The sequence below is a fragment of the Pezoporus occidentalis genome, unplaced genomic scaffold, assembly GCF_034315485.1.
Source record: "Pezoporus occidentalis ecotype Australia unplaced genomic scaffold, CSIRO_AGI_Poc_V1 ctg2, whole genome shotgun sequence".
NCBI classification, from domain to species: Eukaryota; Metazoa; Chordata; class Aves; order Psittaciformes; family Psittacidae; genus Pezoporus; species Pezoporus occidentalis.
The window spans coordinates 7663428-7690019 of NW_026913855.1; the positions used below are offsets into that span (position 1 = coordinate 7663428).

General features: G+C 40.8%; 1 protein-coding gene across 2 annotated transcripts in view; it reads left to right on the forward strand.

The window, feature by feature from the left end:
• The first annotated feature begins 558 nt into the window (after window positions 1–558).
• The window catches only part of CDH20 (cadherin 20), a 113445-nt gene continuing 87411 nt past the window's right edge, over window positions 559–26592 (forward strand). The window contains exons 1-2 of one of the 2 annotated variants that reach the window (XM_062617705.1): window positions 559–890; window positions 9909–10001. The gene's annotated coding sequence lies outside the window, so the exon portion shown is untranslated. The remainder of the gene's footprint in view (window positions 891–9908; window positions 10002–26592) is intronic. The other variant, XM_062617704.1, reaches the window with a different exon arrangement.

Below are 26592 nucleotides of genomic sequence, written 5' to 3' on the forward strand. Positions count from 1 at the left end.
TGCCTCTGCTGCTGTCGTTGTGTGGGTAGGGAGTATTTCAGCAAGTCTGGCAGCTTTTATGAACACTAAAATGATCTTTAAAAGTGGATGTAAAACCCCTTTATTATTTGGTTGTTTTTCCAAAGTCTTAGACAAACCCTCCAGGAAACTGTACTGTTTACCCTCATAAAAGTAGCTCTGACATTAGTCTCAGGATGTTTATCAACTAAAACTGAGCCTTCTAAAGACATTCAGCTTTCACCTCTGTACCCGTTTTGCTAAATAAAGAGAGCGTTCGCCTCCCCAGCACTACCTTAGGTCTACCTCAGGAGCCCGTTTTCTCACGGCCCGTGCGGGGCGTTCTGAAATCCTCCCAAGATATAAGGAGCCCTGCAGAGGGGAGACACGGGGGGCTGCTTTTCCCACCGCCCGGAGCTGCGTGGGGCCAGCAGGCGGCAGGTGGGGGGGTCCCTGGGAAAGGCGGGGGGGGGGCGGGGGGAGGTGGGGAGCGGAGGAGGGCGCAGCTCCTAGGCACCAATCGCCTCCCGCAGGTCCCCGCGGTAGCGTTAGACTCGCCGCGATATTAGCGGGCAGCGGAGCCAGGGGCAGCGGCCGCCACTTCCAGCGGGGGCAGCTCCTAGGAGCAGGGCGGCCGCGGGGCTCCCGCCTCCTCCTCCTTCTCCTCTTTCTTTTTCTCCTCCTTCTCCGCCCTCCGCGCAGCCCCCCTCCCTCTCTCCCGCTGCCCCCCGGCTCCCCCCACATCCAGAACCAGGAGCGAGAGGCAGCGCTGCGAAGGCGCCCAGCGCGGCCCCTGCGGACCGAGCGGGGCGCGGTGATGTGAGCGGCGCACCCGCCGGAGAAGGGAAGTCCCATCTCCAGCAAGGCAGCCGGGAGCTCCTCCGCCCTGCAAGGTAACCCGTCCTCTCTTTCGGAGACTTCTGCTTCTTTTTACCTTTTCCCGTCCTTCCTTCCCTCCCCCCCCGCCTCCCCGCTTTTAAATTTTATCTTGTCTTTATTTCTTTCTTCTTTCTTCCCTTTCCCTTTCCCGCGCCCTTAATTCCTGCTTCTCCTTTTACCTTTTTTAAATTATTATTCTATTATTATGTGTTCCTTTTTTTTTCTCCTTCTTCTTCTTCTTCTGCCCCCCCCCCCCCCCCCCCCCGCAGCTGCCCCGCAGCAATCATAGGGTGATGAAAGGGGGGGGGGGGCACGACGCAAGCCCACTCTGGACCGCTCTAGAGTTTGCCTGAGACAATCTTCCCCCCACCCCACTTTCCCCAGGTGCAGAACCGCGCCGGGCAGGGCAGGGCGAGGGGCGTCCCGGCAGCGCAGCTCGCCGTCGCGTCCCGGGAGCAGGTCAGGGACACGGAGGGGAGGCAGAAAGAGTTGCCTGTGGCCCGGAGCGGCGCAGTCCAACTTTCCCGGGGCGGAGAGTGCAGGGAGCCGCGGCGGGGGCTTTCTGCAGAAAGCGGAAAACCGATAGAAAAATGGGATGGAGGTGGGGTGCTGCACAGCAGGAGCTGGAAACTATTCCCCGCTCCCGCTCCCTCGCCCGTCGTCCCTTGCTTAGCCGGGGTTTCCGAGAAATAACACCCCGTACCCATCTCCGGGGGGGGGGGGGGGGGGCGTCCGGGAACTCCGGGGCTCGGCGGGTGCTGCGTGGAGGGGATCCGATGTTGGGGCACAAATGGCAAAAGATACGGAAGGAAGAGACCCAGAGGCTGGGACATAAATCAGGCAGAATACATGGGGAGTTGATGAGAATAGGTCTTTTCACCCTTAAAAAAAAAAAAAAAATAGCCACTTTGGAAGAGAAAAAGGAGGCTGATTATTGGCATCCAGCTCTGAAACCCAGGCAGCTGATGCTGAAGGGAGCCAAAGGGAGCAGTTCTTCTTGGTTTAAAAACAGCAAGACAGTCTCTGCCAAAGATTGCTGTAAACACTGAATAAAGATTTCATTGTGGCTTGGTGTGACTGGAATAATTAGGCAGTTAATTGTTCATTCTGATCTTAAAGTGCAGTAATCAGTGGTGCACAGTAGGAAAAATACGGGAAAAGGGAGGAAAAATAGTGACAGGAAAATGACAGGAAAACGTATCACTTTTCCCTCTTCTGCAGGATGTCTCTTTTCGTGCGTGTATGAGTGGGACCACGTGGGTCCCAGTCTATCTAGACAGAGAACACCTTTGTAAAGCTGGGGCGTAATTGTGCTTTTGCTGCCACTGTGTCAACATCATTTCAGGCTGGACAAAATCAAATTATGAGACTTAAAGAAATCCTATTTTATGGAAATGAACTCTGAAGATGCCTGGAAAATGAACATCTTAACTAGATTGACTAATACCAATTAATGCATTTTACTTATGTGTACACTTTATTGCCAACTCAGCAGGGATGAAAGCTAATGGTGCCAGCTTTTGTGCAGCTCTAAGACATTTTTCAGTCACACAAGGTTTTAATGGTAAACTGGTTTGAGTTTTTAACACAGTGATTGTGTCCCTGTTCAGCTCAAGTTCCTTGCAGCAGTGACTCTTTCATGGTAACCTAATGAAATGATCTCTTGTTACACTGTGTTAGCTATTCCCTGTGACACAGCAGGAAAATACAACCTGTGTATATTTGTACTGGAGGTGGTTATAAGTTGTCAAGCAAGATGTGCTTACAAGCAATAGAACATGACTTACTGATATTAACTGGAAGATGGCACCATAGGCAAAAGATGCTTTTCTTTTCTGTAGAACATGTTTTTCCATATATATGCATTTATGATGAAGAAGCATAATAGTGGATTAATTTACTAGACAGGGTGGAAGGATTTTATGTTTAAAACAAAGAAATCTTACAAAGTCTCAATAGTCATTTGAGCAAAATAAAAGCATTACTCAAAGTCTAATTACAAAAGAGAGACTCATCCTTCATTTTACTTCCTTGACTTTAGAGTAGTTATATGAAAGATTCATCTGGCTTGGAGACATCCATGTAGCCTTCCCATCCATCATAAATAAATAAACAAATACGTGTGCTGGAATTGGGCAAGATTTAGAAAATAATTCAGTTATGCATAATTTTCTGTCACTGCACATGCAGAAAGCTAGGAGCTGCCCATTACAGAGGGGAAAAAAAGGAAAAGAGCTTTCATTCAACTCTGTAAAGCAAAGCAATTTGTTGTATTTTGTTGATGCTGCATTTGTTGAAGGTTTTGCCCTCCACTTTGTGAGATTTTTGTGGAAAGGCAAGTAAAGAAAACATGAAGTATACTGTCTATCTAACAGTGTAGAACTAATATAAAACACTGCAGTCTTTGCTCAGATCATGGGGTGTAGAGGAGCTGGGATGGAATGGTGAATCCAGAGGTTTGTCTAAAGGGATGGCAAAAAAACCCTCTTAACAACTGGCTATGTAAGGGCCAGTGTTATGATACATTTTACAAGCATTTTTATTAGGCTGTTGAATGTGCTCTGTCTTACCACAGTGATACTCAGTATTCTGAGTACGAAGAGCATTCCTGATTTAATTGCAAGCTGTACTGAAAGGACGTCTTCAAGGCATTTTCCTTACCAGTACAGTCTCGAGAGGGATGTTGTTAACTTTATTTGCACCTATCTAGACCAAGAAACCTGAGAATGTTCTAGACTTTTTACAGAAACCCAAAAGTGATCAAGTGATCATGTAAGAACACTGCTCAAGTTCCTGTTTGCGATGTTCTGACAAAGAGAATGTTTCTAAAAATCTGCATAGTCTACAAATACTACAAACACCATGTTAAGCTCTAGAATAATTTGAAGACCAGTAACAAGATTTTGAGAGAAATCTGAAGTGTTTTTTCCTCCATTTTCAAATGCAAAATTAACTAAGTGGCTCTTCATTTCTATACTAAAATGCATTGTAAACGCGCTTTGGCCATCACAGTAACTCTAGGAAGAGGTCTTGCATTGTTCTAACATGATTTGCAAAATACATAGAAGTTTCTACACTTTTATTCAAGGAAAACATTTGATGTCAATTTGTAGTTAAATCCTGAGTACTATCTTACACCTAAAAGTTGTTTGAAATGCACAGTACATTTTCATAATAAAATTGTGCTGTCACAGACTTAATTGTTATTCATAACAAGTAGTCTCACAAACAGATTCCCGTCCCTGTAAGTATTCTCAGTCAGGCCAATTATGACTAAATTACTGCATGTTCTCTTCTGTATCAACTAATTAAAGGGTAATTAATAAAATGATAATTTCATTCCACGGCAATGTCTACATCTGGTTGTCATAGCAGAGATTGTTTGACATATGGTTAAATGGTCAGATACTATATTGTATGAATGCAGCATTTTCACAGAACACCTGCTAAGCCAGAGGAATTTTAACCTTTCAGATATTAATTTCAAGACTCTGTGTCAATGTGCTCTTAGACTGTTTTGCTCATTTTCTCCACCTAGTCTTCTTACTCATTTAAGAAAATTTAGTTCTCAAAGTTAATTTAAGTAACTCTGGAATGGGGGAAGAGTAGGAAGAAGACTTGGGATATTAGATTGGAAATAAAAGATAAAATAATACTACCTTGTCATTGTGGGAAATAAAATAGATGGTTCTAGATTAATTTCTGAGAGAAGACTCTTAATTCATTCTCATATTACTGGGACCTTTTCTTTTAAGGAAAATCAGGCTGGAATTAGTATGGAGGCAGAATTATCTTTTTTTCCTAAATATAGTTCTATGCTGGGATTAGAACTGTGGTCGTGGTCACAACAGCATGGACAAATCTGCATTACAGCCTTTCCACGCTATACCTGTCATATGTAGATAAAACAAAACTTAGCTTCTCAAGGACGATAACCATAAAATTCACACATGATAAAGAAATTAAACAATCTTTTATCTGGTCAACAGATGATATGAATGAACAATTATGTTGTAGATACCTAATGTGCGAGGTAATGTGTGCACCTACTCTGAAATATCAGTGGTTGAAATTTTCTGGGAAGTCCATACATGTGATTTTATATGTAGTTTAAGGGAATAAATCTGAAGATCCAACATTGCCTTGAAAAATTTCAACCACAGCTCTTTCAAAGTCTGTGAAAGACTGTATTTTTGTCCATCAAAAGCATACACTCTAAGTAGTGATACTCTAATGAGGGCTAAATGACAGTTTCTTATCTGTACTGGGTCAAGCTAAATCCCTCATAAAACTAGGAACAAAAAATTAAATAACAGGCATAAAGTTTTCCTTCACTTTAGTAAAAATAATAAATAAAGCTTAAAAAGGGGAAAATAGCTGGTGTTTTTTCACAAATAGAGCAAAGTAAAAAGGATGCAGTAAAATGCAGGAAGACATGAAAGTCTGTCTTTTCCCATGCAAACGATCCTCAATGAACAGTTCCCCAGTGAATAGTCAGGGTCGCTCATCACCTCGCGTGGTCAGGTGCAAAGTATGGCCAGTGATGTTTATAAAGCGCTGTTTGTCCATCTCTCTGAGAGCCTGAGCCCTGCTTCTTGAGAATTTCCAAGTGCACAAATCCATCTCATTTTCATTCTACTCATGTAACTCATTAACACCTGGAAAATCTTTTATAGCATTTAACTGCATCGGATGAACTGCCCGGCACATGTTTTTCTAACAGGGATTTCACTGTGGTATTGTCAAAGGGCCCTTATGTCACAGCTGGGAACATGAATCTGTCATGTCAGTACTGTACCTTGGTTTTATACAGTAATAGTGTATGAGTGTGTTTTATGGAGGAGCTGAACATGCCCATATACTGTGTTAGCAGAGAAGAATGTGAAGCTTGTTCTCCTAAATAAAGATTCAGGCTGGTGCTAGTAGAGTACTTTGTACCATTTAAACACTGCAGCCCCTAAGGCATTGCACTTAAGGAAAGGGAAGTTTGAGGCAAGCAAGATGCATCTTAGTATTTTAGTGGTGTAATGCTGCTAGTTAGCGATATGTCATCATTTACATTTCAGTGGGAAAAAATTGCCAGCAGTTTCTAATTCAGCAGAAGCAAGTTAACTAGAAGTTGATACGAGAATCCTTACCCTGGGAATATTTGTTTTTAAAGCAAGTTTGATTTAAATATATTTGGCAATATAAGAAGAAGGGGAAGAGAACTAAATGTTTCCTAATTCCATATGCTTTTTGTGTCTAATAGGCCACTTTAAAACCCAGTTTTCAATAGATTACTTTGTAGCTCTGTAATCAGAATGCCTTGGGTAAGATAAGAAAAATAAGAAAAAAAAAGAAGGTAGAACTGTGAAAACTGACTGTAACGCATGTATAAAATCTACTTTTTTCACAGGAAATTTTAACATAGCTATATACATTTTAATCTGAAAGTTAAACACTTCAAATTCACCAGCTACAACACTACCAAGTATGTCATGATGGTACTCCAAAAGATAGACCACCACCTTTGAAAGTGTTTTCAGACTTGGGAAACTGTAACTGTTGTGAAGAAGTTGACTTGCATCCTCATTTAAAAAATGAATGGATGAAAGGAGCATTTCATGTAGTCACAGGAGATTCCGATTTTTAAACTTCTTGTTTTCCTTTGAAAAGCATTAGTTCATATGCTAAGAAAAATATGAAGGGAATTTCAGATACTCAGGGTGAAGGTACGCTGTCAAATGCATTCTGTATGTTTAAAATGTTTGTCTCTGTTGTTTTTGAAATAGCTTTTCAAAAGCCTGAGCATTCAAGGGTTGATACCCCAAACCATAAACAATCCAAGCTTAAGCTGGAATGAGTGAAACAGCAAGGTTTACAGCTTACAGGACTGCCTTAGGAATTTCTCATTTGATTTTCTCCTTTTTGCCATTTGCATCATATCCTGTTTTTTTCTAACAGTTACAGAATTGAGGTGCTCTTGAGGGCCCATTCCCATGTCCTCACCAAAGAGGGAAGGAACAGAGCTGGTTAGGGCTGCTGTGGGGCCTTTGGGGAGAACACTTGATATGGTTTTTCAGTAGGGCGTTTCTGTAAATTATTTCACTGTGTTCAGAAGGACTGATGCCCTCCGTACTTCTGTGTAGGTAGCCAACAGAGCAAGCACTCACCAGGATGGGTAAGGTTTGCCTTGACGAACTGTGCAGCACGTGACAAGGTAGCCCAAGAGGTGCTAGCAGGTTTCCAGTTGAATTTAGGGCTGAATTCTTCTACATGATTCTTTTTAGCCTGCTACAGAAGAAAATCAAAGGTAAAAAATGAATCTATGTAATTATGGTGGGTTGACCCTGGCTGGATGCCAGGTACTCACTAAAGCCACTCTGTCTCTCCCCTCCTCAGCTGGGTAAGGGAGAGAAAATGCAGCAAAAGGCTCATGAGTCCAGATGAGGGCAAGGAGAGATCACTCGCCGGATACTGTCATGGGCAAAACAGACTCAACTTGGAGGAAGTGAATTTATTATCAATCAGATCAGTGTAAGATAATGAGAAATAAGATCAAATGTTAAAACGCCTTACCTCCACCCTTCCCTTCTCCTCGTGTTTAACTTCTCTCCCAATTTTCTCTGTCTCCTCCTCCCAAGAGGTGCAGGGGGATGGGGAATGGGGGTTGTGTTCAGTTCATCACACTTTGTCTCTGCTGCTCCTTCCACCTCAGGGGGAGAACTCCTCACACTCTTTCCCTGCTCCAGCATGGGATCCTTCCCGTGGGACACAGTCCTCCACAAACTTGTTCAACATGACACATGGACTGCAGTTCATCATGAACTGCTCCAGTGTGGGTCCTTTCCATGGAAGCAGTCCTTCAGGAACAGACTGCTGCAGTGTGGGTCCCTTCCAGAGGTGCAGTCCAGGAACAGGCCCCTCCAGCGTGAGTCCCCCTCAGGGTCACAAGTCCTGCCAGCAAACGCTCCAGCGTGGGCTCCTCTTGCCATGGGGCCACAGGTTATGCCAAGAACCTACTTTTAGCACAGGTTTCCCACAGGGTCACAGCATCCTGCTCCAGCGTGGGTCCTGCATGGGCTGCAAGTGGGTATCTGCTCCACTGTGGACCTTCATGGGCTTCAGGGAACAGCCGGCCGCACCATGGTCTACACCATGAGCTGCAGAGGAATCTCTCCTCTGGTGCCTGGAGCACCTCCTCCCTTCCTTCATTGACCTTGGTGTCTGCAGAGCAGTTTCTCTCACATACCCTCACTCCTCTCTCTGGCTGCAGTTCCCCAGGTTTCCACCCCCCTTCTTCTTAAATCTGTTAACCCATTGGTGCTGCCACCATTGCTGATGGACTTGTCCTCAGCCGGTAGTGCGTCCGTCTTTGAGCAGGTTGGCATTGGCTCTAACAAATACGGCGAAGCTTCCAGTCGCTTTTCACGGAAGCCACCGCTGTAGTCCCCCTGCTCCCAAAACCTTGCCATGCAAACACAATACAGTACTTAACCTTTCTACATGCCCAGTTATTGTGAGACAGTTAAGAGCCCTTGCAATATATAACTTGCTTACAGCAAAGCAAGTTCAGGGTTGAGTGAAAGGTTTAACTATAAATTGCCTTGCTTATATGAGTTTAATTTAGAATTGCAATCATGCTGTAACATAAATTAAAAATACCAGTAGCAGTTCCCTAGTTGGCAAATCCCTTAAGAATAGTATAAGTACCTCACTAGATTATTATATATAGAGTACCTTCTGTGTGCTTAGCCTACTGCTGAAATTAGTCTACTTTTTAATTTTAAGATATGTTTGACTAGGAGAGCTTTAACAGGTGACTTTAACAGTGCTGACTCTCACTGAGAATTAGGTGACTCATTTCTAGAAAGGGAAGGTTCCTAAATGAAAAGAAGCAATTCCCTGGGGAAAAAAAAAAAAAAAAAAAATGAGAGTTTTGCCCCAAGCATCCTCCAATCCATGCATAATCTGGACAGCATTAGCCATCCAAGTGTGTATTATGTATTGCTTGACCTGCAGGTATAATATCTTAAGGCGTCAGAGCAAAAATATGTTTTTAAGAAACAGAGTGAAGAAATAAGAAAGAAATCATCATGCCTCATGAAGGATGTGTGAATGGCAGATGAATGCCTCCCTGGAAAGAGGAATTTGGGAAAAGATGCATCAGTGGTCCATTTTAGTTGGACACTCAGTTTCTTTCAGTGTCAGAGGAGGGTTCCATGCATCAGCCAGCGACTGTATCTCATGAAAGGAACCACAGCACTTGCCTGTTTGGTTTGTGCTTCCCATATGGATTTGCTGTAGTCTTGTGTCTCCTTCAGAAGGTGATATGGAGATGGGCAGGCACCATGCAAACAATTAGGAGTGTTTGCTCCTCATGAGCATCTCCAAGGCAAGGGGGACTGAGCACAGGTTAGTAAATTTATTCTGATAGCAAGCTTACACATTCTTTTTTTCTGGGCATTCCGTTGGACATCCAGGGGAGGTCCTGTCAAATGACTACTGCACATCCTTGATAATGACAAGGAGAAGAACTAGCAGGCCTATTGGAAAGGCAGCAGTCAACTACTGACATTATCAGAGTAGTGTCTGTGTCCCACAGCCCTGCACACCTAACATCCCTGTGACCCTTCTCAGGAGGAAGGGCCATAAAAAACACATATTGCCTTGGCAGAACAAGCTCTACACTAAGCACTTGTAATGGAGGAGGTGCATAGTGACGGTGCTGTAAGGAAGAGCTGAAATCAGCCTTCAAGCAGATGACAAGAGAGGATCTGTCAAACCAGCCTTCAAGAGGACAGAGAGCATGCTAAGAGAAAATGATGATAATAGCAACAAAACCTTGTGGAGACTGAACAGAGGAAGAAGCTGCAGGAGGGCAAGAAAACAGAGGATTTGTATCGTGAAGCAGAGAGAAAGAAATGACAAATGCCTTCATAAAATAACAGAGACAAAAAAAGGACAGATCTGATCAGTGGCAGGTATAGAATTTGGCTCTGGCTTAGAGAGGGACTAATACAAAAAGAAGACAAATAACTCTTTCACAGGCTTGCGAATGAGAATGGCAGAAAGCGGAGCAGTTTGTGGTAACAAATAGAGATTGGAATAACAGCATCTGGATCCCACAAGAAGACTCCAGGGTGAGTACAGGAGTATTGGAGGGGTTTTGTGAAGAAGTCAGATTCCTATATTTGTGGGGGAGTTTCAGGTTACAGCTCATCAGTATGCCAAGAGAAAGGTGTCAGCAATGTTTTATAGATATTGAGGTTATATACATAATGGAACCATTACATAAAAATGCTGTACTGAATCATGGCTAAAGCTTTCTTATGTTGTATAGACTTCAGAAAGGTTCATACTCATTAGAACAAGTTCAGGGGCATTGTTAAGGGTGCTGTGCTAAATATGCTGTGGTTGAGGATCCACTGGTTTTGGTAGGCTAGTTGTGCTGACTTGTGTGCATGGTAAATCTCAATAGTAAGCTGAGGACTGAAGAACTGAGTGATAGATACAAATGCATAGAGGAGATAATGTTAAAAAATATAGGAAAAAGAAAAAAAACAGCAGCTCAACAGTGAGTTGTCAGCCTCTATCTGTTGTTTTATTGCATGTTTGCCCCATATAGCTCTTCAAGTGCCCTCTCTCTTACTGTCATGCTGTTCTGGGGCAGCGGAAGGAGCTCCCATTCAGACTCATTTGTATTACGATGACTGCTATGCTAAAGGGTGACTATCAGTGAGGCAGTGAATGAACCATGGTTAACAGTAGCAACACTCAGTAGAGTTATTAACTGTTCCATACTAATTATTTGCTGTCTCCATCCCATTCATTTCACACCTTTGGGAGATGGCAGTCCATTGCATTACTTCTGTAATCACTTACTGGGTTGTATAGGTGTTTACACAGAATAAACACATATAACAATGTGTGGCAGGTAGGTATTTATTCTTTACTACAAATTCCTAGCCTCAAAGCATGCATTTTGATTAAAATCTGTTGCCACTTTAATTCCGTTGCCAATCAACCCTTTGACTATGAGGTCCTTATTTTGTTGAAACATCAATAATTCTAGCATAAAAAATAGCTTACAGAGTTTTCTACTTGTTTTCTTCTTCATATGTCAACATCAGGAAAATGCTTATAGATAACCATTCAAAATAGGTTTTTTTGCAATTTGTTCTCTTTCTTTTCTAAAATATGAGTGCTTCAGTGTTAATACCTTTGCAGAAGGCAAAAAGTGATTGTCCCAGAGGTTCATGGCTAAGATTTTTGAAGCTACTGTAGAATCTGGACACTTAACTTCCTATTATTTTTAATGACAACTGAGAATCCAAATTCCCCATATAGCTACAGTTACTTGTCAAATTGGTTTCAAAGTGCTGGGGGATCAAAACTGGTTTCATTCTGAGAAAAACTGCCTTCTTTTCTCCAGGAACTTATCACATTATTTACTGAAGAAGCAATTGCCCAATGTTATAACATATTTTACTTACTAGCTGTAAATATCCAATCTATCAACCATTACGTGCATTTGAAATGGTTTTTAAGTCCATTGGTGTTTCTTTAGCCTCTTTACAAACTATCAAGAGCGCACTGAACCACTTAACTTCTGATTTTAAATATCACCTTATGCAGGATAATTGGATAATTGTTTTATTGGAAGACCCTCTGCATTGCAAAGCTCCAGGAGAGTTCGAAGTCTGGTTTCTGTGTTAATGATTGGTGATATCTCTGGCTAAATAGATATCTTCACTTCTGTGTTCACAGGCTATTCAAGCACACGTCTGAAATCGTTGCTTTGATGAACTTCTTTCTATGATAATTTACTCATCAGGGTACTATTCCACAACATCAGTCTGTTACTTGAAGAACATTTACACATTGTAGTGAAGCAGAATACAAATTAGAGAAATGTTTTATACAGAGATTTTTCTTTCCTGATTTGTTTTACTGCATAGAGATCACTCAAAAAGCATCCCCCTGCTGCGTAACCCTACTGCCAATAGTAACTTTAGTAACAATCATACAGTTCTCCTTTAATACTAGTAAACTCCATAAGAATAAGAAACACAGGGTAATGTAATGCTGCATAATCTGAATGAGTTCAGCATTAGAAAAATTAGCAGTAAAAAAAAAAATAAATGGTAGAATGTGGGGATTTTTGAAAGCTCAATACTAGATAAAAATACTTAGAATGGAGATATCAATGAACTGCAAAGAAGGATATGTTTGAAAGTTCTGGCCATATTGACCAATAAACAATTTATGGAGAGAACAAACAAACCGTTAGAATATTTTGAGACCATAGCTTCTGACAAGTATACTTTATTTATGATTTTGCAGTACAATCTTCTCCAGTAATGTTTACAGGAAGTAAAAAAAGAGGGGAAGGAGAAAGAAGCAACATTCCAAGTATTTTATCCTCTTGTCTTCTGCCACAGTTGGAGTATTGTCAACATCAATGAGAACCTCAATATTCCTGTCTCAGAAAAACTAGGAAAACCACAGATGTGACATGTTAAACATTTAAGGAAAAGGGTAGGAAAGAATGGTTCTGCTTTATCTGAAACTTGTACAATGTACTTGTACAGTGCAAATCAATGAGAGCTGCAGGCACAGCCAAGTGATGCTGGGAGAAAAAATAGGAAGGGATGGGGTGGGAGAAGGGCACCGCCTTAGCACAACTTCTGTCACTGTTAAACACCATATTGGCGATGCCAAAGGTTCCCAGTCTGATGGGATTATATGTCTAGATAAGTGCAGTGTATGAGTTTGGCTCCAAACCTCTGGATACAACAGGGATTTTGTTGCTTTTGACCACACAGTGGATCTAGGTGCTTGAGGAAATACATGGGGTTTAGGTTTCTGGGACCCAAGCACCAGGCTAAGGTAAAACTTCTGTTAGTAGTTATGATTTGAGTTTTAGAGGTGCCTGTGGGTGCTAGGTATGATGCAAACTCCAGTGATATAAACACACATACGACGCAGCGTTGCATCAAAGTGCTTCCAATCCAAATACCAGACCTGGGAGATATCACAGTTCTGTTTTGGCAAAGACATGAGATTCCAAAACCACAGATTTTAGGAGGAAACCAAAGCTTTTAGAAAATTCGCAGATGAAAAAACTGTCAGAGCATTCACATTTAGAAATGAATAGGTAAAATTTTGATCTGTGTCTCAGAAAATCACAAGAAAAAGCCCTGATTTGAGAAATCTTGATTTTTTTTATTTTTATTTTTTTACTTGAAGGAGAATATATGCAGAAAGCCAAAGTGTTGATAAACAAACCCAGAGAAGAGCATGGGCCATCAAGGAACAAGGTGGGGGAGAAGACAAACACTGGAGTCAGCCCCCTGCTTCCTAATCCCCTACTACCAATTTGCCATCACAATTCACCAGACATTTTCCTCTTTTAAACCTAAGCCAGAGTTTCTGAGCCATGGGCTGAGAGAGTGGAGAGGGCAGCAGTGCTCTTTGGTTTTGACACCCACCAGTAATGCCATGTGCACAAAGTGCCAAGGGGTGCCAGTGTCAACCCTGCTGTAACGTGTCCCTTTTGATATCTTGACTTCTTGCAATGGCGCTGTCACACCACACTGTAGCCTAGGTGGGCTCCCTTCCTGGAGACCCTCTGCCCCCTGAGCACCACTTCTTAGGGCAGCACTGCTTCCAGGCCACCATTGAAGAAACTGATGTGGAAAACTGGACTAGAAATAAACACTTCAGGAGGCCCTTACCAGTATCTTTCTGCTTTCAAAGATACTCTGGCAGTGCTGGTTAACTAGACAAGTGTGCCTCTAACAAACATATCGAGCTTGATAAATGGTTCCCTATTAATAACCTAATTTTGCTGGATCTGATGAGCAGCTTATAGAGTTCAGAGGCAGAAAAAGACTGCTTGAAAGATGGCTTTTACAAGAAGTTAATTGCATACAGTGTTTTCAGAAATATTAGGTCAGTTCAAAAGTTGGGTGTCTGTTCTTCTTTAGTGGCAACAAAATTAATTCTTCTGGGCTTGGGGAAAAAAGGAATACTTTGATTTTTGCCAGTTAATATACTGTTAAATCTTACTTCAAATAACATTTTTAAACATTCCAGAATGGAAAGGAAGAATCATTTCAAGGATGAAGGCTGGTGTAAAATAATTTCAACAAAATTGATTGTGTTATAGACACTATGTTTATATGACTTTTGTAAAATATTGCTTTTTTAATGCTAATATTTCAGCAGTAGAAAAGAAATACTGTAGTTCAGTTCTGTTCTGGACACATACATAAAAATACCATTTACATCAGTACAGCAATGAAAACAATGTGATTTAAGTGGGGAGAGATATTTCCCCATAGGCCATATTCTAGCTTTAATTACACCCTATCTATCTTAAAAATCCAGGATTTACTATCTCAGGACAGACTGGTGTCTAGGAAAATGACCCATGTCAGTATTTCAAAGAAAGATGTAAAAAAACTTTACAACATGGCATGTCTTTATGTTATTCTGCTCTTTAATACACTAATGCAAGCTCACTGGTTCCCGTGCGGTTACGCTGGTGAAATTAGAATGAGATTTCACTCAAAGAGGGTCTGAGTTTTGTTCATAGTAAGCAACTAGTTTTTGATTGTTCGATGGTTTCTGTTGTTTTGTTGGTTTTTTTTATTAATTTATTGCTGTTGTTTTACAGGGATGACCTCCCCCCTCCCTTTGGCTTGGTCATTCTATCCATCATGATAGGCCTTATACAGATTCCTGATCTGTACCTTATTACAAATTTTATAGAAAAGTGTTTATTTCCAGTGTGCTTCTTGATTCCCAGGTGTAAAACATTTTTTTAAACCAACATTATTGTGGAAAGAATGATGAAAGGTTTTGCTTATAAATAGCACTTTTAAAACTTGTGGTTGTGAAGAAAGATTAATCTGAAATGCTTTTCAAAGCCCTCTTTATCTACACATCACTCTGAGACTCTAGCTTGATACAAGTCTTCTTAGCTGATATTCTGCCTTGATAGTCCCACTCAAAGGATTCAAAAGGCAAGCTGTAATAAAACAACTAGGTTTGATCACGAAAGTGCCCAATTAAGTATTTTCCTGTTGTTCATTAAATTTGAAAATATTCATAAAGAAAGTAGACCTTTTAGCAAAATGCTCCACAGTGGAAAAGCTGGTTGACATATATTTTGGATTTGGGATGAGATTTTACAGTGGTGTGAAGCATCTTGAGAATCGCAGCACCGTGAGACTGTCACACCTGGTGGGGTTCTAATCATGACTGGAAGGAAGGATCCATGGGGTAGACAGAGACAAGTGGGTCAAGATTATTAGCTTCCAGTTGTGGCCATTTAGGTGGAGTGAAGGAACACCACATTCCTCCTGTCCCCAACAATAAATGTTTTATTTCTGAAACTTCAAGATGAACCATTTCATAACACAGAAGTTAACATATTTGCCTTTTTAAACTGATTTTTAAGAAATTTATAGATAGATAAATTACATTATTTTGGCTTTTTAGCCTGTCTCAGTAGGAATGCCAAATACTATAATTTCCTGTAAGATGAAAATTTTGTTTTCAATCTGATATAAAAATTGTATGATCATAGTAAATATTCTATCTTAAATCTCTTGTAAAGGGAAAATTAATAGGTACTGCTACATTTCTCTTCAAATGACCCTTAGCTAATCTAGACTTTATAGTTGGAGTGAGGTTGCAGCCATCAAACTGTGTGTGTGCACAAGACTGGAAAAATCCCAGTTATCCAAACCTATGCTCCAAAGTTTCCTTCACGCAGAAAAGTATTTTCAATATTAAATCCTTCCAGCATCAGCATCCTATAAAAGCAAACTCTGAGAAATGTTTCAATTAAAAATATAGTGGAAGAAAGAATGAGTAACCCCCAAAAGAATCTCCTTCATGAATGCAATATGTTTTGAAGGTTTGGGAATCTTCCCTTCCAGTGTGTTGAGGAGCAGGAAATTCCAAAAATCCCTTAGCTTCAGTGAAAGGAAAGTGAAAGTGACAGTCTTTTAATGCAGCATGAGAAGTCCTGCCCTGTCCCTTTTATCCACTGAAGACTCATCCAGCTAATGTGTTAGTGCTATTTTTTCTGCTGAGGATATAAATTAGATCCTTACACTGCAGTTCTGCCATATACCCATCTTTTTTTCATAGTCTCCTGTTTCTCTCTCTTGATAGTGACCCTAAAGTGGGCTTGCTATTACATGAGTTTTTAGCCTGAGCACATCCAAATTATTGATCTGTTGAAGTAGTGTTTTGATCAACCTGTAAAAAGGCAGAGATATAAGGCTAGAAAAGTGGCATCTGTTCTCCATTGTGTTCTTCTTTCCTGATCTATACTGAAGGCATGCAATATGCTCTAAATGTTTCTTGAACGTCCTTTCGTCTCTAACAGTGCATTTGCCCACTTACATGTTTCAAAATTTACGTCTATATCCTCTTTTCTATGCTTCCCTAGTGACTGGAGATAACCTCTAGATGACATGACATTAATCAGAAAAGAAAAGAAAAAAAGCCAAAGATCAATAGAGTAGGTTTTACTATGTATTGTCCCAGCATGTAATATACTGAAAAAACAGGCTCTTTCAAAATGTTATGGTAGGTAGGCATTTGCCCAAAGCTGGACTTGAACGACTTTCACACATGAAAGAGATGTGATTCAGGTGCATTATCATCTCCAGCTCCCTGGAACAGTCTGTGAAGTTTGCATCTTTCTAGCAGCCAGTAGGAAGCTGCACCTTCTGGGAAGCCAGTCTGAGACCTTGGCACTAGCTCCCTCAGAAACTAATGACCATCACAAACCCCACCACCTTCTCCTTCATAAGTAAGGTGCTTGTTTTTTATTTCCTAACATATGGCAGAATGCAGATTTAAACCAACAAAAATGAAGTCCTGCCAAAGCAAAATACTACACTGCATACCCAGCTCTCCCTTGGGAGTAGGATGAGGGGGAGCACGAACCTTGCATGGCAGATGCTGGTCATTTAATGCTCTACAGGAAGGCACTCGGATGCCACAATGACATAAGACACCGTGGGGAACACAGCAAAACTTCTATAGCCCTCTTCTCAGCAGCATGAGAATCAGGGCTGATATATGGGTAGAAGCAGTAAACCTGAAAAGATGACCAGGAGCAAGTGCCAACACTAAACAGCCTTAGTGTTTCCACTAGGCAAAATCCCTGCTTTAGAGGATTTAAGTCGGGCAGAGCCCTGTGACGTTTTTTTTTCTGGGGCATGGGTTCCACTCCTGTGTGCATGTGCGTGTGTGCGAGCATCACCCATTCTAACCCAGACAGTGTACACTGCAGAAGTTCAAAGCTTTTGGATTCCTCTTCATTGCTTTTTTTAGAGGCTGTCTCTGATCTTTGCTTTTCATCCCTGCATTTATTTGGAAGCATTTCTCCCTCGGTTCTTCATGTGGCAGGTTGCATGCAGATTCGTTTTTCTGGTATTCAGCAACCATCCACATTGCTTTGTACTTAGTTTACAACTTCACGGGCTGTAATGAAACCAACACTTGAAGGAATAACTGGATAAGCAGGCCTCTCTCTCCAGCTGCCATGTCTAGTTGTAGCAGAAAACTGGTGTTTCATTGTAAAAGATGTTAATTTCAATCTGAGCTGTAGCTGTGTTGAGAGGCGCATAAAAGGAATTCTTGATTATCTATATCAGTACCATTGTCCCTGGGGACAGGCTCTGAATCTTCAGATCACATATGGCAAGAGTGCTGTGATAAAATATGCATCAATAAAACTTTGCAATTTATGATAATAAAGAAGTTGAAAGTTTTATACACAGTGATAATTATTCTTGACTGGTATTTTTTCCTTCCTCTAGTTCTTCAGTAGCCTTTATTTTTAAGCCTTTTCTGCATGTTGTAGCAATGACTGCATCACTGACACTGTGGTTTCGCAAACTGGTGGGTTCACCTTGTTTCTAGGTCCTTTTACCTTCTGTAGGCATTAGACCGCTTCTGAAAAAGCAGTAACTTGCCCTTTTGGGAAGGCTCCACAATACTACAGCTCCACACTCTTCTTCCTGTTCTTTGCATGCACATGCACTGCATCCAGAATGAATTTTGGAGTAGCTTCCAGAAAGGATCAAATTATATTCTTCTGATCTTTCTCTGCATATCTCATTACTATAATCAATGAGAGTTGCATACATTTGAATGAAGGCATTATTTATCCTGTATTGCATGTCACCTGCATTGTTTTAAATGTATTTCATCTAAATAGAGGTTTTATTCTTTCGAAGTAGGAAAACTAATGATATGTTTACACTCCCAGGAAGTAAACAGTGGGCTATTAAAAACAACCAATATATTATCTGTGACCTTATTTTTTTCCTCAGCTCATTATATCTTTGGTGGCCATAGTATTGAGAGACTCTGTCTTCTGCTTGACAGCTATTAATCATATAGCTTGAAATGTATGGCCTGACGCTGGCACGCTTGGGTTGTGGCTGACTTCAAAGGGACTTCCACATGTCGTGTTTACAGGCAGCTCTCCTTTACTGAACACCCTCACTGACGTGTTTGCATAGCACCTAGCACAATGGGATCTCAGGCTTTATTGGGACCCTGCTGTAACACAAATAGTCATCAGTACTTCCTGCCTTGTGTTTTCCCTTTTTTTTCTTTTCTCAGTATTTTACTTCAGTTGGCCTAACAGAAATAAATCATCTGCTTTTATCCTTTTCCAGGCCTATTCCTCCACGATTAAGGACAAGCTGGGAAACTACTTGTGAGAAACAGTTTAGCTGTCAAGCTATCTCAAGCATGTTTTCTTTATTCATGCTCATTTGAGTGAGTTGCGTGCTGCTGTGCAGTGGTAGCAAAGTACTTACCTTGAAGGACATGCTTATTTCCTATCAACTTCAATAGTACTTAAGCACCTGCCTGAGGTTCAGATGGGCTGAAGGGCTTTGCATATTTGGGTACCAAGGCCCTCCTCAAGAAATCTGTACCTATTTAGTCGCGCTTGTTCAGCCTTTCTCCATGTTTCTGAATGTGCTTGAGTTTCATCAAAAGCAGAGATTTAGATCATTTGTGTAAGTGCTTAAGTGAACTTTGGCATCTTTAAAAGTCCTGCTGAACCTGGGCTGATCTGATTAAGAGAACCCAAATGTTTTGCAAAAAAGAACAGATTGATTTATAATAGGAGGGCTAATTGCAAGTACTTTCCCTTTTTGCATAGCTGCAGTTGAAAAGAAGAAATGTTATACTATTAGTTCCACTTTAAGGAGTGATGAGAGATTTAGTTTACAACAATAATCATTTCTAATTATATAGTTCTAAGGAGAAGTGGACAATAAGACCAGCAGTGAAAACAAAGAAGATCTTACGTTTTTTTTCCTACCTCTGCATTTGTGTGACTTAACAGGAAATTACAGACTATTAGAAAGTTGATTGATTTTTTTCTCTTAACTTTGTTATTTTTCACTAGGGTGATCCTTAAAACAGGTGGCTTTCAATTAGTTTTGTTGACAGTGCTGGCTAATGTTGTAGTGATCCTTGGGAGAGGGAAAGAAAAGAGATTTATTGCAGGAGGGATAAGCTAGGCCAGACAAAGAGACAGAGTACATAACCACTAATTAACTCATGTAGTCATTAAAAAAAAAAAAATTTAAGAAGAAGGGGAAGGAAAAACAACATGCAACCTGAAAGAGGATTGTAAAGCATTTCTGCACTGCAGATCAGACCCTTGAGCTTTCATTACACTGTGCATATCATATTAGATAGTATATATGAGCCAACTGCATATAAATCATACTCTCTCAATGTTGCAAGTCCTTGTCACAGAGCATATTTAATTTAACATTGTAATATTTATTTTCTAAAGTTGTAAGTAGGCCAAAACATTCCCAGTAAAATGAGCATTCTGCCACAGCACAGTGCTTGACCTACACTCCAGCAGAAAATTAACCCTAATTCATCTTCATAGTGACCCTATGCCAAATAGTTATTTCAGATGTTCCATTCTTGCCCTTCAGTGACTTTGTAAAGTGAAGCTGTAGCAATTTTGCCTAATTCATTTTGGATTTTTAATTACATCTGTTCTATTCATTTGTTTCCACTTAAAATCGTGTTGTGCTTGGGTGACTTGTAAGCAAGCTTTGCTTCATCTGAGTATCCTTTAGGGATAAGCATAAGTCAGAAGGCGTGTATGTCTGTTGAAACCATGTCAAATGGGAACTGCTATCTCAGATTCAAACTAGAAGGCTTTGTTTTCCAACACAAAGGTTCAAAGCCTGCTTAGTTATTTCCATGTGTCCCTTTCCCTTCCCTTCCCTCACTCCCATCAGGATTATTTTAAATTCACATTGTGGATGAGTGTTTGTGTGCATATGCACAATTCACTGGAAAACAGAGGCCCTTATTGTTCAGAGCTCCTCCAGAAGTGATTTGGTTTGGGCATTCATCTCACAACCATTTGCACATCTCTAAGACCAACAAGATTTCAGTCAATCTGCTAACAAAGTCTGTTTTTAGACACTGTGTAAAGAAATCCTAGAAGCTTCAAGAATTTTTATCATATGTTTGGGTTTTTTTTTATTCTTTATAAGAATTAGTAGCAATTGATTAAGAATATGTGTGCTCATTTTGCCTATTATTTGAGTGATTAATTATATCACAATACAGCTGGTTCTGCGCCTCCTAAGATTAACAAAGATACTGTGTCTGATTTCTGTGATGTTTTCTGTATTTGTAGAAGTGGGCATATTTAGGCTGCAATGAAGCTGCATAGGGAGAAGGCTGGAGAAAGGACACAGACATAAGACAATCTGAGTCTTCTCAATGAACTCCTGCCAGGCAGAGATGAAAATGTTTTGTGACAAAGTCTATCAAATTGCCTTTATCTTTTGAATGCAAATTAATCCTAAGAAGTTACAGTATAGGAGGAAAAGGTGAAATTCATTTAAATTAAAATTAAATTAAAAAAAAATTATCAAAGTCAGGTGACTTCTGATTTTGACATTACAGGCAGAAAAGTAAAGCTTACTTGTTATTTCCTAGCTCTAGTACAGCTCTGCTTATGAAATAAAATTTGACCATATGGGAGCATATGGAAAAACCAGAAGGTTAATATTTGTGGGAAAGTACCTCCTACAGGTGGCATTATAATTAACCTTGTGGGTCCTGAGCTCCCACGTCAGTTAAGTGTGCACGTGTGCCACATCCCTGCATGGGACAGGAGCACAGTTCCCATGACAGGACCACCAGGTGTTCCTGGCCACACCAGGGACTCTGGGCAGGTCCCAGGCAGGGAGTGAGGCTGTCATGATGCCCCCAGGCTACCCTTCTGTGCTGGGAAACTGCAGGTAGCATAGCTCATCCGTATCCTTCAATGTACCCAGCGTCTGGGCATGCAGTCCCTCAAAGTTGAGGCCACACTGTTAGGCAGTGCTGTGCTCTCCCACAAAACCCTGTTGAAATAGTGGCTGGGAAGCTGATTTCTTGCACTGTGTGACTTCCTGGCACCCCTTGCCCTGGCATGGTTGTGGCACCCAGGGTCTCACCAGCTGGAAGTGGAGGGGAAGCTGTGCTGCAGTCTGCTCAGCCTCACTTCTCCTTGTTGCCTGGGCTATTATTAATGGGCTCGTAGGACCTGGCTTAATACAAGGTTTTGGCATTCTGTCTCCTATATTTGGGGCAGGAGTTGGGGTGTCTCTGTGTAAAACACAACCCTGTGGCAACATCTCCTTCAGCCCCATGGGCAGCTGAAATCATTCTGACTGTGCTCTGGACAACATAACATAGGGAACGCAAACAAATATGAGGACTAGCAGTTTACAGAGAGGCATGTGTCTGGGACATAGGTGTATCTGTTAAGGGAATAAATGGTGCAAATATATTTGGGGCATGAGCTGAAGAGGGAAGGTAGGCAAAGGCAGGACCAAGGGCAAACAGCTGGACCTGTGTTTTTCCCCACAACATGTCCATGCCAAGCACAGCTGACCAGAAATTACTGGAGAGGGTGAAGAAATGTGAGCAACTGAGTAGGAACATCTTAAATACCAACAGTACAATCAAAAAGTACTCACCTTTGAAAAAAACTTGAACCTTTTGCATAGCTTTAATAAATAAATTTTGCAGAAACAATGCAATGTTTCAAAATAAATGATGCTCACAGAATCAAAAGCTGTGATTTATCTTTAAGCATCCTCATGCCATGTGGTTTATTAAATTTCAACCTTGGCTCTCAACTGTTCGGTTAATGTAGATAATTAATTTGATTATCATTCACTCAGGCTGTTTTGTGAGTGACCGAAACATCCCCATACTGTTCCTATGAGTATTTCTGTTAGTTAGTGTGAAGAAATAATAAATTTATTTTTTGTTCTTTTGCTTGCTCATTATCGTTCTTTCTGGCAGAGAGTTATTCTGTAGTACCTAGTGTGAGATTACTGATGCCTGCCTTAATGCTTACATGCTTTTTTTTTGAGCACACAGTCAGTATTTGTTCTTAGCTACGCATGCATCTTCTAGTCACATTAGGTGATCCTTTTTTTTCTTCATGCAGAAGATTGAGGAGGAAAGGCATGGACATCCTGTTATACTGCACTTCTTAATGACTGTACATGTATTACTTAAAAAAACCATCGTACTAATTGTAAAAAGCTGCCTGGCTGCAGTATACAGGCTAAAAAGTGTTATGTATTAGTACATTAGATTCTCTTACACTTCTTGGTTGCAAAATTATTACATGAGTACATTAGTTTAGAATAGAGCTGTAAGTACCTAAATATAGCAGATTTTCTTACCCTATTTACTTCTTGTGACAAAATAAATGGAACTTGGTTTTACTGGCGTCCATTCATTGTATTCTGCAGTAAAGCTTCCACTGAGCTCCTGAGATGGAGCTAACTTTATGTGGTATAATCTTATCAAGCACTGTAGGCAGTCTTCACACCGTTCATTACAGAGGATGCCTGATCCAGCCTCTTATGGAAGGTGCTTACTGCACCACTGACTAGCAAAAGGAAGAAGAAGAGGTAGTTAACTGTTGTTGGGACAGATGATAAAGTTGGGCAAACTTTTGGACCCATAACTTTAATTCAGCTACATAAACCTATCTAATGAAGGATATTAATTCTGCTCACAAGACTTGTTACATGACACCAGCGCTACTCTCTCTTACTCTACACTGCACTCTTCTGACCAGTTCCTGAAATAACGCTGAAATCCCCCGGGGGCTGCTGATACAGATATGTTTGGGTTAGGAAGGCAGACCAGCAAAAAAGTAAAACTAGGGCTTTTTTAAGTGATGTGGTCATCTTTCCCTTCCAAGAGTAATTGCAAACTTGAGACCGGGGTATTTGAAATCCTTTTTTTTTTTTTTTTTTTTTCCCAGGGTAGAAATTCACCTTGAACTTCTAATAATAATTTAGCATGGATTGTTGATTTCTCTTATGAAAAAGGCATCTAAAACTGTGTTTAGTCTTGCTTCAAGCCTTCAGGAGTATTTCTTCCCAATTTATGGAGTGCATTACAGTAGATGATAGTAAAACCAGTGATTTCAGGAAAGTGTCTGGTATACCGCAAGGAAAAGAAAGTCCTTTCTCATCTGGCTAAATGAGAGAATTACATACCCTAACTTGTTCTTTGTACCAGCACAGGTAACCTATTGCAGTTCAGAGCAATGGACAATGTTTGCTGCAGAAGGATAACCGTGGGAGCCTGCAGCAATTGTGTTTCTTCTTCTCAGCATCCTTTGCCTCTCCTTTGGACCTGGAATGCCTTGAAAAGGTTATGGGGAAATATGTGAAAGTGCTGAGATGTCTCTTCTCACAGCAGGCTTCAGTCACTGCTGATGCCAGTCTTTAGACATGACATATTTGTTTATAAGGGTGGAAGTGAAAATTATCAAACCTATCTTAAGCACCAGGTCTGAATTCAACTCCACTGAGTTCAATGAGAATTTTAGCACAGAATTCCATTGAAATATTAGGCTCACTAATGCATATAGGAAATGACAGACAATATCAGTAGCCCATGGAGGAAAACAAGCTATCCCACATCTTATACTACTATTATTTGTTACAAGGTCATCTCCCAAGGAGTGCTGAATACTGGGATGACATACTCTACAGAATCGTGTGTGTGACATACTCTACAGAAACTCAACTCCTGTAGCCGAGAGCTTCAAACTCTAAAGCACCATATCTAGGTCCCTGTGGAAAGCCACAGATCTTCTTCTCAGGTTCTTATGTCACAGGGTACATGTGGTGCATTCTTTTTCCCAAAAGCTGTGTATCTCACATATAGAGTAGACAAAATGCAGTATTTTTTTCTTCACATTGTTTTTACACTACTGACAGTAAATTTTATTTAGAGTACTATTTAAATAATATTGTGTTATACTATTTTTTTTTATAAGGGCATAGGAACTGTTCTTAATAAGCACTATGGGTCAATTTAAAATAACTTTTGAATTGCTGCAGAGAACACAATCTTATTCTTGTATCTTCACTTTGTTTTCCATTGCTGTGCTATATTGCTGTTGTAACTAAATGCAGATAACATTTAGAATGTTGTGGGCGCTGGAGGAACAAAAGGAAAAAGCAAGGTTGAAGTTTCTGTGACTTGAGAACCTGAATAGATGCCATGTTGAGGCAAGATATACTAAATAAAGAAGAGTTAAGGCAGCAATTGTTCATGGTAATAGTATTGTAATATTGGTAATGTAGTTCTTGATAACATAATGGCTTTTCTCTTGAAGACAGGCACCTGAGAATAAATAGATTACAGCTATTTGCCCATTAACCTCAGCATTATTAGATGCCAATGAGCAATTGGAGGGGAGCCTTCAGGAGTTTTCTGACTGTAAACCAGAGGATATCTTTGGAAGGTATTTCTTGTACAGACCATGAAGATGGCTTTGGGGGACCAGAGCATGTGCAGTCACACAGGCTAGCAGAGAAATAGGAGCAGTACAGAAATAAAAAATGGGAAGTTATATAGGAAAGTAGAACAATGTAGGATCTTTAAAGCAAAAGATGACTCTTGATCCATATATATCTCCAGTGTTGGTACATTTGCCTAGTGAAATACATTGTTAAGTAAGACCAAAATATTTGATTTGGGGTCTGAACTGAACCCCCTACATTACAGGCAGATTTTCAAGAAAAATAGAAGGTATGGCTACCTGTCCTGACAACTAAAATCAGACTTTATTCACTCTGCTTGTTACTGCAGAATTAATGGGCATGCACAGATCTTGCTAGGACACTTTGAACTATACTGAAAGACAGATGTTTTATTAATCTTGTTCTGGTTAGACTACTTGGAACAAAGCTGTAAAGGAAATACTAAAATATTTTTTCTGAGATTATAATAACCTGCCTAAGTAGCTTTAGTAAAGCAATAGATAATGGTGACAAATTACCATGGAACATTTATGCAGTAGAGATCAGGCTTACAAGAACACTGAATGAAATGACTAAGGACTGCAAAGGTAAAATAAATTCGCGACTCTTAGATGCTGAGGTCTATCCCATGGTGAGATGTGAGAGCTCATTGGGGATTTGTTTCATTTAACTTCTAAGTGAGAAGTAAGCAGAGAAACTGTTGGTATAATGAAATTTAACAAGTTGCTCCAGGAGCAGTGCAATTAAAAAAGCCTGGACTCCTACAGAGTTGTTTTCTACACCCATAGATGCCTGTCCCTCCTCTGGAGTAGCCTTATTGCCTCCGTTATGGCTCCTTTATTCTAAGCCACCAAGACATCTCAAGTTTGCTTCCCCATGCCCCATGAGTGTCTGCATAGCACTCCAGAGTCTTTCAAGGCCTCAGGAATCCACTGCATGACAAGGTCCAAGCCAACCATACACTAGCTGGCCAGCCATATTCACAGGCAGCCCATCAGAGGCCAAGCCTAAAACTCCAATTAACTGGGTAAAATTCGCTATAGGTTTTCTCTCTGTGGGACACTCATTTGGGTCTTTCTTCTCTTTGTTGTAATTTTTGCAGGGTCTTAATCATTTCTGGTGTTGTCAGCTCTGAATTAAGCTGAAAACTGCTGAAATAACTGAAACTGGAATAAGCCAACAAGTCTCAATTCAATTCAAACTAATTATGAGCAGCCTGGATAGGCAGGCATAGATAGAGAGCCCTGTCTGAAGGAGCAGACCATGAGTGTGTGAGCTCCGAAGGCCCTGGTTATGAAATGGCCCTAGAGATCCATCAGTTGGTGCTGGCATTGTGCTTGATACTGGAGATGATCCTGTATTATGCAGTCCTGTAAAGATGATCCAATCCCATATCTCAGACATGAAAACCTTTTGAGGGACTGGTATTTTCTATAATTTTGTGGCAACAAGATGCTCAGCACCCTGGGCTGCTACACATCCAGGAACTGACTGCTGTTTGCTTGCAGATAAGTGGGACGTGGGCTGTAAATCTGATGTACTGGACTGCATCTGCAGGGAGGCTATACCTCCCATGGGCAGCGTGCCTGCCCAGACCCTGTTCCACAGGCACTGGAGAGTCATTCTCTTCATGTAACACATATTTATCTAGAACTGCCAAGTTCCTGAGCCTGGGCTGTCCTTCAACATTGATATGGTGGCTCTGTCACAGTGAAAGGGATGGCAAAATTCTCTAATTTCTGTATGAGACCATGTTTGAAATGGTGCAGTCACTGAAAGGGATTATATTCCCAGAAGGACGAGACAGCAAAGAGACATAAGCAAGGCAGCAAAAACCCTGCCTAAA